Below are 15,507 nucleotides of genomic sequence, written 5' to 3' on the forward strand. Positions count from 1 at the left end.
TTGAGCTGTCGTGTGTTTGTGTCTCTGTATTCATGCAGTAAAATGGCAGAAGCCAGGTTTTCTCAGGATGAGTTCACGTGTCCAGTGTGTCTGGATCTCCTGAAGGATCCAGTGACCATCCAGTGTGGACACAGTTACTGTAAGAGCTGTATTACAGGCTTCTGGGATCAGGAGGATCAGACGAGTGTCTACAGCTGCCCTCAGTGCAGACAGACCTTCAGTCCAAGACCTGCTTTAGCTAGAAACACCATGCTGGCTGAACTGGTGGAGAAACTGAAGAAGACCAAACTACCTGCTGACTGTTACGCTGGAGCTGGAGATGTGCAGTGTGACGTCTGTACTGGAAGAAAATACAAAGCCGTCAAGTCCTGTCTGGTGTGTCAGGAATCTTACTGTCAAACTCATTTTGACCATCATGAGGAATTTCATTCACGTAAGCCACACAAAGTGATCGATGCCACTGAACGACTGCAGGAGATGATCTGCCAGAAACATGAGAAACATCTGGAAATGTAATGTGTATTACTGACCAACAATGCATTTGTGAGCTGTGTACAAAATATGAACATAAAAACCACGACACTGTATCAGCTGCAGCACAGAGGACAGAGAAACAAGTATTTAAAACTAGCGATCAAGTTAATACTAAGTGTAGTGATCCAACAGTTCCTTTATTTTCTGTGTAGAGCCACAGATTAATGATGCAGAAACACTTTCAGTTTGAAGCTCTGCTTGTGTCACGTGTGTTCCCATTGTGTTCCTGTTAGTTTATTATCGTTCAGTTCGATCACCTATGTTGAATTAATCATCTCGTTTGTTCCCTTGTTTCCACGTCTTTATAAGCCTTCTGTTTCTTTCTGTTCCTTGTCTCGGACTGATGTTATTTGAGTTCAATGGTCTACGTGAGTTGATGTCAATTAAAAACCCCTTTACGTTTACTCCTTCGTCTGAGCCTCTTGCTACAACCACGACCGTGTTACAACTTGTGTGTCAGTTTAATTTTTATAATACTTAAACTTGTAGTGTGAAACAGGCTTGAATCTTTACATGAATTCATATACAATGGTGGTAAATGGTTAATCATCCCTTCTAGAGATTGAATCTACAGCCATTAGTCATCAGTTCCACTTTTAATGGATTCATTTGTTCACATGATGATTTAGTGCCAGTAGTTTTATGTAATATTCACTGTCATCCATTTGTCCTGCAGAAGCAACTGAAGGAGACGCAGAAGACGTTCCAGCAGAGAATCCAGCAGAGAGAGAAAGATCTTCAGCAGCTGAGAGAGGCTGTGGAGTCTCAGAAGGTGAGTCTGGAGAAGAAGAGAAGTTTGTCTCAGTCTCAGTTCAGACTCACTGAAGCCTGAATCACTGTGTGTCCTAACAGCGCTCTGCACAGACAGCAGTGGAGGACAGCGAGAGGATCTTTACTGAGCTCATCCGCTCCATTGAGAGAAGCTGCTCTGAGCTGATACGGCTGATCAGAGATCAGGAAAAGCAAGCAGTGAGTCGAGCTGAAGAACAACTGGATCGACTGGAGCAGGAGATCAATGATCTGAGGAGGAGAGACGCTGAGCTGGAGCAGCTTTCACACACACAGGATCACATCCAGTTCCTGCAGGTAACAGAGATCTAGAAGAACAGGATCATAGTGGACTTGAGCAGATCCTGCTGTGACACGAGACTCACAGAGAAACATTTCATGAGGGTCTTGTTATATAATCATCAGTCAGACTCTCATCTCATCATCTTCTTTTGAAAGAGACAACATTTAAAAAATGGCTTTCAGCTGTGGAAATCTCTTAGGAATCATTTCTCTGAGCTCCTTTTTCAGAACTTTACTAACATTTCAACATTTTACCTAGTTTTCCCTTCTGATTCATTACCTCATTGTGAAATCAGTGAACTTGATCATGCTAATTCTGTTTTTGCTTATTTTTCCATTTTATATTTTTTATTTTAGTGAGTGCATTCACTATAAATATTTTAAAAAGTGCATATCCAGTAAAATAATGTACTTATTTAGATCTAATCTAGGCTACGGGTGTAATCAAGTATTATGGGCACTAGCAAATATTCCCCATATTTACATTATATTCAGTATTCCATTTTTAGTAGTGTTGAATAACAAATTTAAGAATCTGTTTAAGATCAGTTGATCCTACATCCTGACGAATGGAAAACTTAGGTGATCTACATTGTATAGGGCATTCAAAGTGAACATGATGGCATCAATTTACTGATTAAATTGAATGTAGTTTCCAGTGAGGGGGTTCTGCCAGTTTCTGATCTTCCTACTGAGAGTAAACTACGTGTGAATGTTTACACAGCTTTAGTTTTCATGGCCGAGTGTAGCTTAAACCATTTGGGTACTGTTATCTTTGGGGAGTAGGTTTGCTGAAGCTCACCATCGGCGGTTAATTTCATGTACGCTGTAAAAAGTGAAAGTTGACTTAACTTAAAAAAATTGAGGAAACCCGTTGCCTTAAAATTATTAAGTACTTAATAATTAAAAAAAAAAAAAGTTAAGTGAACTTGACAATTCAATTAACTTATTTTTTTAATTATCATTTACTTAAAAATGTTAAGGCAACGGGTTTCCTCAATTTTTTTAAGTTAAGTCAACTTATCACTTTTTAAAGTGTATTGTCTTTAGATGTTTTGTTTAAGTGGTCACTTCTGAGACTATATGTAAGGTAAACACCTTTTGTGCGGGTCGGACGGGTGACAGGCATGCGTGTTTGCTATTTGGTCTCAATCTGGTACATGCTGATAGGCAGCTGCTTTCAAACAGTCCCATGCTTGTGTTCACGCAACACGTTCTCATCACATATTGACACTTGGTCAGGACCCCTTTGCATCGCTTTTTGATGCTCTGGGTACCCCTTTAGCATCACTTTAATGTGCAGGGTACTCCATTGCTTTCAGTTGTTTGCAGAGTGATTATTCAGGGAGTGTGGGGATCTTGCTTTGAAAGCTAGTTTGCTATCGTTAGCCTTTACAAAATCGCCTACCCTACCTTTAAAGGAACACTCCACTTTTTTTGGAAATAGGCTCATTCTCCAACTCCCCCAGAGTTAATAAGTTGAGTTTTACCGTTTTTGAATCCATTCAGCCGATCTCCGGGTCTGGCGATAGCACTTTTAGCATAGCTTAGCATAGATCATTGAATCCGATTAGACCAGTAGCATCGCGTTCAAAAATGACCAAAGAGTTTCGATATTTGTCCTATTTAAAACTTGACCCTTCTGTAGTTATATCGTGTACTAAGACTGGCGGAAAATGAAAAGTTGCGATTTTCTAGTCCGATTTTGCTAGGAACTATACTCTCATTCCGGCGTAATAATCAAGGAACTTATCTCTTATTGTAACCATTTTGTGGTTATGGTCGGGTTCTAGCCTGGTTCTAGCCCACGTTCAGAGCTGCTGTGCTGGACGCGATTCCTCGCCTATAGAGCCGAACTGAGACGTTGAATACTTTCCATGTTTTAACTTGTATTGTATATGTGATCTGACCATGGTGTTTTAAATTTAATTAAGTGTTGGAGGTATTGATTTCTCTATTTGTGTCTCTCATCAGAACCGGGTGGCCAATTGCGGAGGGGCAGCCTTCCCTTGTGTGTGTGGTGGTGGGCTTTTCACCTAAATGCCGTGTTCACTGGAGGTGTGGTATGCTGTGGTGTGAGTGTGCACTGACTGCTGTTTCCATCCTGTCTAGGTGTGCCACCCGAGATTCTGAAGAGTTGACAGTAGCATAGTTCTATTTGATTTTCCTCCTGAGTGTTTTATATTAATAAAATTGGTATTTTATTATTGCAAATAAACTTTTCATTAATTATGACTCCACTCGGCCTGATACCTGACTCAACCGTATCGAACCTGTGAGCCTTGCTCTGAGAACGGTGTGTTCCCCGGACACTAAAACGGGGTGGCGTAGTCGGTGTCTGTGTAGCGGCCCCTTGTGGCGGCCTGGTTATTTAAGTCACAGAGTGTGTGAGGGCTTATTAGATGATAAGGTACTTTAGTCCTTTTGAATGGAGACTGCCATATTTGGCATAAGCCCGTAACACGTATATTTGAACCCTTTTCGCCCTCTTGACCGCCACACAAGCACTGCTTTTTTTTTACGTTTCGTATATCTGCGTATATGTCATATCCTTGTTTTGTTTTTTTTCCTTTTGAATGACGAATATATACTATTGATAGCTGCTGATATACACAAAACGCACTTTAGCTTGCAGTCTGAGTGGTGTGTTCAAGCGCAGCTTTTTGGTCAAGACGTGGTCAACGTGAGGCGACAACACCATCTGCTTTTGTTGCCACTGGTTCTTTGAAGTTGGCTTTGTTTTTCCCGACCTTTATGCATCAGATCAAGACACATTTAATGGTTTGTATGCATTTGTAAAAAATAGAAATTATTTTATATAAATGTATACTTTCATAGATATTTTGGAGCACCTTACCCTGCCCCCACCCTAAACCTACCCACCTCTGAACAATATAAAACATGTAACAGGCAAATAAAAGTACAGTCACAGGTATTTATTCCAAAAAGTGACCATAAAAAAAAGTAGTACAAAAGTATTACAAACAAGTTGTGTTGCATTCCAAGTCTTCTGAAGCCATACAATGTTTATGAGAAGAACTCAATTGACATACATTCACAAAAATGGCATCTTCTCTCCTTCCCTGCATACCGACAAAGCTGCAGCGTTAATGTTATGGTTTTTTTTATTTTATTTTTTTTATTTTTTTATTACTAAAGGCAGCAGGCTTGCCTTTCAGTGGCATTGAACTTGCTTTAAAGACTCACAGACATGCCTGCTTTACACACGTGACTCAAACACAGAACCAGGAAATACATGAGTTCAGGGAAAGAGAAATTTAAGTGCAGTCGAGCTGTTGTGTGTTTGTGTCTCTGTATTCATGCAGTAAAATGGCAGAAGCCAGATTTTCTCAGAATAACTTCACATGTCCGCTGTGTGTGGATCTCCTGAAGGATCCAGTGACCATCCAGTGTGGACACAGTTACTGTAAGAGCTGTATTACAGGCTTCTGGGATCAGGAGGATCAGATGAGAGTCTACAGCTGCCCTCAGTGCAGACAGACCTTCAGGCCAAGACCTGATTTAGAGAAAAATACCATTCAGGTTGAACTGGTGGAGAAACTGAAGAAGACCAAACTACCTGCTGACTGTGACGCTGGAGCTGGAGATGTGCAGTGTGACGTCTGTACTGGAAGAAAATACAAAGCCGTCAAGTCCTGTCTGATGTGTCTGGAATCTTACTGTCAAACTCATTTTAAACATCATGAGGAATTTCATTCACGTAAGCCACACAAAGTGATTGATGCCACTGGACGACTGCAGGAGATGATCTGCCAGAAACATGAGAAGCTCCTTGAGGTTTTCTGTCTCACTGACCAACAATACATTTGTGTGCTGTGCACGATGGATGAACATAAAAACCACGACACTGTATCAGCTGCAGCACAGAGGACAGAGAAACAGGTATTTAAAACTAGCGATCAAGTTAATACTCAGTGTAGTGATGTAATAAGTACATTTGTTTTCTGTTTAGAGTCACAGCTTAATTACAGACACAGAAACACTGTCAGTGTGAAGCTCTACATCTGTCAGTTTCACTTTTACAATACTTAAACTTGAAGTGTTAGACAGTCCTTATACTTCACAATAATTAATGTACATTGTTTGTAACCGATTATCACTTCTGGAGTTTGAACCTACATTCATTGGTTATCAGATAAGTGACCTTTAAACTGCCTCACCCTACATTTACTGATTCATCTGGTCACATGATGATTTAGTGCCAGAAGTTTTCTGTGAGATTTACTATCATCTGTTTGTCCTGCAGAAGCAGCTGAAGGAGATGCAGAAGACGTTCCAGCAGAGAATCCAGCAGAGAGAGAAAGATCTTCAGCAGCTGAGAGAGGCTGTGGAGTCTCATAAGGTGAGTCTGGAGAAGAAGAGAAGTTTGTCTCAGTCTCAGTTCAGACTCACTGAAGTCTGAATCACTGTGTGTCCTAACAGCGAAGCTGCTCTGAGCTGATACGGCTGATCAGAGATCAGGAAAACGCTGCAGTGAGTCGAGCTGAAGGACGACTGGAGCGACTGGAGCAGGAGATCAGTGATCTGAGGAGGAGAGACGCTGAGCTGGAGCAGCTTTCACACACACAGGATCACATCCAGTTCCTGCAGGTAACAGAGATCTAGAAGAACAGGGTCATAGTGGACTTGAGCAGATCCTGCTGTGACACGAGACTCACAGAGAAACATTTCATGAGTGTCTTATTATATAATCATCAGTCAGACTCTGATCATCTTCATTTGAAAGAGATGCTGCTTACAAAATATCTCTGGAAATCTCTTAGGAATAATTTCTCTGAGCTCTTTCTTCAGGAAGATATATTTGGCTGTTAAAAACCATTTGTGTCACCAACAGTTCAAAACTTCACTAACATTTAAACGTTTTACCCAATGTTTTCATCATCATTTACTTAACACAATGATGAATTGAACCATCAAAATTGGTTCAAGTGATCTTCAAACCTGATGAACTTGATTTTTATTTGCCTGTAACACATTGATGAATTTGACCATGAAGACCCCGAACATGAAGTGAGACTGTATATTAGCAATCAGTCCCACCAGGATTGCAGTCAAAAATGCAAAATAATGCAGTGTTTGCTTGATTTTGCATTGAATTCTGCAATCGAAGATTTGTGAAATCCAGTAGTGACTGAGCAATGCTTCAGTGTATTCAAACCAAACCAAACCTGATTGTGTCTTAAGGGTCCTTGTGAATTTTCAGTGTCTCTAACTGCTCTAAGGTTATAAATAATGATCAATCAAATCATAGCCTTTGAGCTGCTTTTCCTGAGCAAATTTATTCAACCATACAATAAGACTCCATTGATGTTCTTGAGCTGTTAGATAGACATTTATGTTCTTAGCAGATGTTTTATCATCCAAACTATTTCCTAGAAAGTTCACATTTAGTGTAAGTGGCAAATACTAGAATCAGTAGTTGTAATCTGATATAATGAATATGAGAAGAATGAAGCTGCTGAGAAAGTGCTGGATTTGAGGTGATTAAATAAAGGTGATTTGTGACCCTGGACCACAAAACCAAAACTGAAATTTATACATAATCCATTGATGTATGGCTTGTTAGGATCGGACAATATTTGGCTGAGATACAACTATTTGAAAATCTGGAATCTGAGGGTGCAAAAAAATCTAAATATTGAGAAAATCACCTTTAAAGTTGCTCAAATGAAGTTCTTAGCAATGCATATTACTAATCCAAAAATAAGTTTTGATATTTATCTTGAGAAATTTACAAAATATCTTCATGGAACATGATCTTTATTTAATATCCTAATGATTTTTGGCATAAAAGAAAAATGGATAATTTTGACCCATACAATGTATTTTTGGCTATTGCTACAAATATACCCCAGCGACTTAAGACTGGTTTTGTGCTTCAGGGTCACATTTAATAAACTCAACAAAAGCCACACAAATCTGATGTTCCTGCAGGTTATTGGGTGAAGTGTGGAGCTGATGAGTTTGATTTGTGTTTTCTGTAGAGTTTCCAGTCTCTCTCAGCACCTCCTGAATCTACAGACATAAATGATGATTCCTTAATTTCTCTCGTCTCTTCTGACCTGAAAGAATCTGTCCATCAGCTGAGAGACAAACTGGAGGATTTTTGCAAAGAGGAGCTCAAGAAGATCTCAGACAGAGGTAAAGTCCTGGAGATTCATCTGCTCTCAGAAACCAGTCCATCATCATCTCATATCATGGAGAACATCATATTAGAATTGTCTTAGGAATGAATGCAGGATCATGAGAATCACATGTTCATGTCTGTTGATTTCCACAGCCATATTCACCAACATTGTTTCCAGGACCAGGAATGGCTTCCTACAATGTAAGTCAGTAAGAAAACAAGCAGAAAAACTCACTGAGTGTGTTCATGTTCTTCTGTAGAAGGTGAAAGAAGAGTTTTATAATTGATGATGTAAATGTTGATATCTGGTCATATGTACTGAGACACTGATGATACACTGAACATGAAGAGTTCAGCTGCATGAAAAGATCAAACAGATTCATAATTCCTGATTCTGATGTGTTTTATCTCCATCAGATTCCCATCAGCTCACTCTGGATCTGAACACAGTGAATAAACGCCTCCGTCTGTCTGAGAGCAACAGAGTGATTACTGACACTGACACAGTCCAGTCGTATCCTGATCCTGATCATCCAGACAGATTTGATTATTGGCGTCAGGTGTTGTGTAGAGAGAGTGTGTGTGGACGTTGTTACTGGGAGCTGGAGTGGAGTGGAAGAAAAGTGTATATATCAGTGTCATATAAGAGCATCAGCAGGAAGGGAGGAGGTAATGAGTGTTTGTTTGGAAATAATGATCAGTCCTGGAGTTTGTTCTGCTCTTCCTCCAGATACTCATTTAGACACAATAACAAAGGGGATCCTCTCCGTGTAAAGTCCATCATCAGGAGAATAGGAGTGTATGTGGATCACAGAGCAGGAACTCTGTCTTTCTACAGCGTCTCTGACACAATGAGCCTCATCCACACAGTCCAGACCACATTCACTCAGCCGCTCTATCCTGGGTTTTGGATTAGTTCTGGATCATCAGTGAAACTGTGTTGATGAAGTCCTGCTCAGTGACGATGTGTTTCTGTGCTTTTGTGTTGACTGAAATGTCACATCAGTTATTTTAATTATTACTATCATAATTATCTTTCAAATCAAATGATCACACACAGTAAATAAATCATTTTCATTATTCACCTTATGTAGCCCCGGCCCTTTTCAGCATTTTGTATTCATCTGTTTTCCGGTGTCACACGACACTGTTTTTACTGTCATGCATTTTTATTTGTGTGTGTGTGTTCAGTAGTTCAACAATCTTTTGTAGTATCTGATTATATGTCATCTGGATTGCATCATCAGATTCCAAAAATTCATTACACTCTATTTTAAGGTGTCCTTGTTATGGTGTAATTATATATTATTAATTATATATTACTTAGTAATATTAATAAACTACATGGTTAGGATTAGGATTTGGCTTAGGGTTACTTGTATATAATTATGCATAATTAATTGTTATTATAATAGTAAGTACATGTAACGTGTAACAAGGACACCTTAAAATAGAGTTTTACCCAAAAATTAAGTACTTGTAATTACAGTATATTACACTTTAAAATGGTAATAGTCAGTTTACAGCTACTTTTTTTATGGATTACATGATTATATATTATTCACACACAGGGAGTGAATTATTCATAGTTTATTGATTCTCCCTAATTATTCTTTTTCTCTTTTAAATGTTCCTCTCTAAGAATCCTATTGTGTGACATACCATTTAGCTTGGACTATATTCACCAATGTCATGTAAATAAATTTGCAAATCATGCTTCTGAATTTAAGGGATAAAGCACCTCTCAAGCAATTATGAAACATAATTATGCAAGTAACTAAACACGGGTGATGTCTAGCGGTCTTCATCATATCCAGTGACCTTCAGTAACTATTGATTCTGGAAGTCTGGACAAAAATATTTCAAACCGGGAAGACTTTGGGCATGTAATGTCATTGTTGTTTTCATGTTTATTAATGTTTGTTCACATAATGCAGGTATTATCGATTGTTTTTGTCAGCAAAACCCTTAAAATAAAATATTTACTTGAGATATCTCTGAGAAAGTTAATATTTCAATAATTTAACAACACATTTGCATGTTTATAGTTCTCTTATGTCAGTTTTTGCCTATTGCTTACACACTTTTTGCAGAATTTGGCTCATTATGTCAAAACTCTACACACAAGCCAATCAGACATAGCACTCGGAGATTAACAACTCACATCTATGCCAAAATGAAACACTGCAATCAAAACTTAATACTCCTTTCTAAAAATGAAATTCTTGCAAAAAAACCATACACACAAGCACCATTTGAATTACTCTTTCATATCACCAGAAACACACTGATGGGCTTTATATAAAACACTGCATTCTTTGTGTTTCTATTTTTATTGTCATTTTCTCAGACTCATTCTTCTGTAAAACTCCAAAAGTAGAATTTCTGCAGTAATCAAACAAGAGTTTATAAAAAAAAAAAAACATTCTTACAGAAATAAAGAAAAATATAATCACAAATCATCAAATTTAGCAACAAAAAAGTAAAGAAAACAAAAAAAAAAACAATTACTGGATAAATTGGTATTGGGGAAAAAAACTAACATTATCCCAGATGACAACAAACCTGGGCTGCTGTGGTCTGTCCTGCACAACTGCACGTAGTGCATCTAGAAATGCAATGATCTGTCCTGTATTGTAGGGACCTAGAGTGGCATGGTGATGCAGGACTCCTTGGACACTAATTGCAGCACACAAGGTGATATTTCCCCCACGCTGCCCAGGGACATTTACAACAGCCCTTTGTCCAACTACGTTACGGCCCTGACGCCTGGTTTTGGCCAGATTGAAGCCTGCCTGATCCACACAGATGAACTCATGTGGCAGTTCGCCGGCACCAAAATCCAGAACTGTCTGTAACATAAAATATTGAATAGCGTTACTGAAAACACATACAGTAACTACAATGTCTATATTTTCACACAAGTAGGGGCTGGGTTGGGTCAGTATAGACGAAAACTACAAGCTACAGGCAAGGCAGGTGGCAGCATAAACCCTCATTCCCACAACACAATATATAGTCTATAAAGTAAAGTGACACATACCTGCGCATAATCATGGCGCAGATCCTTGACCCTGACACTGTTGTGACCCTGTTTCTGTAGGATGCGACTTAGTGTAGAAATGCTGACCCTGTTGATATTGTTGAATACATTTCTATTTGCAATTATGGGTTGCATTATTTTCTCGCACCATTTCAATGATGGCAAGCTCTTGTTGTTGAGTGAAGAGCCGTTCCCTTCCACCTTGAGGAGGTCGGCCAACCATTCTGTAGAAAATGCCACCATAAGATGTTATTGGTTAGGTTCTTTTTCACATACTGTACTTTCAAACTGTACACAGTATTGTAACATCACAATGGTATTCCTTTACATATACTTCACAGCACTACCCATTTTTGTATAGAGTTAGTACGGTAATACTGTAATATGATCGTGTGACACATACAGTAGGTACAGTCTGGAGAAGAAACTTGAAGATATACCTGTTTTCCTGTCGGAATGTCCTTATTATCGATGCTACTGTGTAGCGACTAAGGTTAGGATGGACTCTTTGCCCAGCCTCCCTCATGGACAGGCCATGATTTTTCACATGGTCCACCAGAGTAGCCCTGATGTCATCTGATACACGTCTCCGCACTGGTCCTCGTCTTTGTCCATTGCCTGTATAAGAGGCATGCGTGCATGTGGTTGGCGGTCATATACGCGCCATCTCCAAGCGGAAAAAAATTATTCTATAGGGTTTAGAAATGGCAAGTAAGGGGGCAAGTATACAACTTCAAATTGATCATGGGTGGTGAACTAGTCCCGGACCACAGCAGCCCAGGTTTGTTGTTGTCTGGGATTATGTTAGTTTCCACCGGGCTGCTGTCCCGGGGCAGTGTGGTGTAGTAGCCCTCGAAGGCTTATGGCGGCACACATTGTGATATTTCCCCCACGCTGCCCTGGGACGTGCACAATTGCCCTTTGGCCAATTATATTACGACCCCGTCGTCTAGTTTTGCTGAGGTTGAAACCAGTCTCAATGTAAATCAATTCATGAGGCTGTGTAGCTCCATCAACATCCAAGATTTTCTGCAACAAAAAATACATAGCATGGATGGCTGGCATTACTCAAAACACACAACTACAGTACTACACATACAGACCCCCCCACCCCCCAACACACAGGTACCTGTGTCCCTCTCTGCATGTATCTATGTGGTACTGATACAATGGTACATATTCAGCTATTACTGTACTGGATTACATAAATACTGTATTGTAAATGTAAAGGACTGCAACACTTACCTGTACATATTCTTGTCGAAGTCTTTTGACCCTGATACAGTTCCTCTCAAAAGGGACCTTGTACAATTGTTTCAATGTGATTTTGTGCTTTACCAAGACACGTCTGATCGTGGCAATGCCTACTCGATTGATGTTGATGAATGTAAATCATGATGATGGCATGATGGTGTAGTAGCCCTTGAAGGCTTATGGCCTATCTGCAAGTATTTGTTACCATAGCTGGTGGAGACGGATTGCATTGTTTGCTCTGACCATTTCCACAATGGCAAGTCCTGCTGTTGGGTGAACAGGCGTTGCCGACCACCCCCAGAAGGTCTTCTAGTCATTCTGTAGAAAAATGCAACCACAAATTGTTATTGGTTTGGTTCTTTTTTACAGTACTGTATACTGTACACAGTACTGTAACATCTCAATGGTACACTGCTATGTACTATACTGTACTGCATGTTCCACAAAACTACCATTTTTTGTTACAAAAGGAGCACTAGCCAACTTGGAATACAGTATATGTGATACAGTAATGTGATATGGTACAGTACTGTAAATACTGTAGATACAGTCTGGAGTGGAGAGTTGAAGACATACCCGTTTTCCAGTCTGAATGTCCTTATGATGGATGCAACTGTGAACCGGCTTAGATGTGAGTGGACTCTCTGCCCAGCTTCCCTCATTGTCAGGCCATGATTTATCACATGATCCACCAACGTTGCTCTAATATCATCTGAAATATTGTTCCGTGCATAGCCTCTTCGGCCATGTCCTACTCCTCTCTCTCTTTGTCTTCCTCTTCCTCTTCCTCTCCCTGCCTCCATGCTTGCAAAGTTCTCAAAATGGCTCAACTGAGGCCTATTTGTGGTTGGCTGATTGGTGATCAGTTTTGTAAGTAAGTGTTTTCAGGTGTGTGTCTAAGTGTTAAGGTGTAGTAACAAAAGCTTCAAGTTTTGTTACTTTGGTCTAAGCATGTGTCTATAGTGTTCAAGCAATAGGCAAAAACTGCATATTTCATCAGCAACAAATGACCTTTCACCTCATCCCCTTCATTTTTCTTTTCTCCTCCTATTCCTCTTTGTCTCCCACTACCAGGATTCATTTTCCAAAACACATAATCAGCTGTGCTCTTGTTCATATCATCCTGAGATTCTGACTGCTGTGTCATCAGTTTTGCTACTGAATGTTCACACATCATGTGTGCTATTTGTGTTCATTTTGTGATTCTTGAAGTAGTTATATTGTGTGTTTGAGTTTTCCGAATGAGAACATGGTTAAATCTGTGCAAAATGATGCTGTTCTTGTGTAGAGTTTTGCAGAAAACACTGAGCAAATTGGAGCATGTGTGAAAACAGGTGAAATGTGTTCAAAGTTTTGAGAAACGTGTCTTTGTTTCAAGAACTGTATGAATGGTTTGGAAAATTGTGCCGAATGAATCAGTTACAGTGTGTTAGCAATCGAGAAACTGTAATGATGGCATAATTGTGAAATGACATGAATATGAACATGAAAGTTCAAGCTTTTGCACACAATGTACTGTGGACACAAAGGGACTTTGATCATAACTTTCTGCTTTATTCTTAAACAGTATAACCCAGTTAAATCAACAGCAATGCCTGGGAGGAGCTGAGAATGAATTCAGTACATGAACTATGAACTTTAAGTGCCTGTATATCTGAAAACTCTTTATAAAACCATAAAGCTGGTTTACAAAACCATAAAGGATTTACAAAAAAAAATATATATATGAATAATGAAACAAGGTTTCACAAACAGCTTGGTCTTTTTTAAGGTAAGGAGACAAGCTACTGATGTGGACTCCTCATTAAATATTTAATGTTGAACAAAAATAAACTGATCAAATAAATGGCACAAACATGGCAGTACATATACAAACTTGTCCTTTGTAGGGTATAGAGTGCAGAAAATGGATTTATATGTTAGTTGCAGGGGTTTTTGTGAGCAGGAGCCTACAGCTTCAGCTATCTTAAAGAAAAAACGTATGGTTTTGTTAAGAGTTTTCAGATATAAAGGCACTTAAAGTTCATGGTATATGAAGTTACCACTTTAGTTAAGGGGTCACACACATGATGAAGTCATGAGAGGCTAATGCTTAGTTAATAACTTCATTCATAAACATGGAATATGGAGTATTTTATGGGACGGTACCTATATATGTGTCCTTTTAATGCGCTATTTTGCTGGTCTTTGGTCCGTGTGCAGTTGTTGGCATTGGGGAAACGATCGACCCTGCTGGTACTCCAGTGGTAACTTCACCTTCATAGGTGTGGGGATCCTGTGTGGGGATCAATGATAACAGCCTTCTGAGCCTACCAGTAGGTGCAGCGGACCTCTTCTGGCCCATATTTATGACCTGATATCCACTGATAACGCTTATTCAATAGAGTGATAACATCCGAAGCGGGTAACAGATTACTTTTTTGGCACAGGTACAATAATGGAGGATTTAAGGCAAACAGGGACAACGCTGAGCTGCAGTGAAAGTTTAAAGATGTCCTGAAACACTCCTGCAAGTTGGTCTGCACATAATTTCAATGTCCGACCTGGCCCCACGGCCTTGGTGACGTTGATTTTCCTCAGTGCAGCCTTCACCTGATGACACTGAAGTACGAGGGTCTGCTGCCGCTGTTCTTCAAACTGGGACAGCTGGGCTGTCACTTCACCACCTTGTGAATCGAAGTGGGCAAAGAACTGATTCAGGGTGTCAGGGAGTGCCTGATTCTGACTGATCATCTGCTTGATGCCCCTGTAGTCTATTATGGCTTTAATACCTCTCCACAGGTGCCGGGGTTGTTGTTTTCAAAGTGTCCATCAATACGTAACTTGTACCTGTGTTTAGCCTCCCGTATGCCTTTCTTCAGATCTGTCCGGGCTCTCCTGTAGGCCAACAGGTCACCTGATCTATAGGCAAAATCTCGGGCTTTAAGCAAAGACCGCACCGTACTGTCCAGCCACGGTTTCTGGTTAGGAAATAAAGTAGTCAGAATACATTATCTAAAATGAGTAACCTAAACTTTGTTACTAACTAGTGTTTTCATCATGTAATCTGTAATCAGTAACAGACTACAATTTGTTAGTAATCTATCCAGCACTGCCTAACATTGGATGGTGGCAGGTCATGTGACTCATCAGTAGCGGCTCCTGCCAAGCAGCTGAAGATTAAACCCATATTCCTTTTAGAAAACAGATCCATCAGTGTGACCATGAAGGAACTGTAAATCTGGACACAGTTTTCAGTCCTGCAGTACAAGTGTAGTAATTAGGATGCAGCATTACTGCAGTGTTTAAGGCTGTTGTTCTGCTTCTCTGTAACTTGTATTCTTTGTGTGTTTGCTGAGACTGACATCTAGTACACATTTCATGCTGTACAGACTTACAGACATGCCTGCTTTACACACGTGACTCAAACACAAAAACAGGAAACAGGAATCACATGAGTTCAGGGAAACAGAAACTG

General features: G+C 39.7%; 1 pseudogene; it reads left to right on the forward strand.

Moving 5' to 3' along the window:
• LOC131533114 (tripartite motif-containing protein 16-like) lies at positions 1 to 9,743 on the forward strand (annotated as a pseudogene).
• Positions 9,744 to 15,507: the final 5,764 nt, after the last annotated feature.

Source organism: Onychostoma macrolepis, chromosome 24 (assembly GCF_012432095.1).
Source record: "Onychostoma macrolepis isolate SWU-2019 chromosome 24, ASM1243209v1, whole genome shotgun sequence".
Lineage (NCBI taxonomy): Eukaryota > Metazoa > Chordata > Actinopteri > Cypriniformes > Cyprinidae > Onychostoma > Onychostoma macrolepis.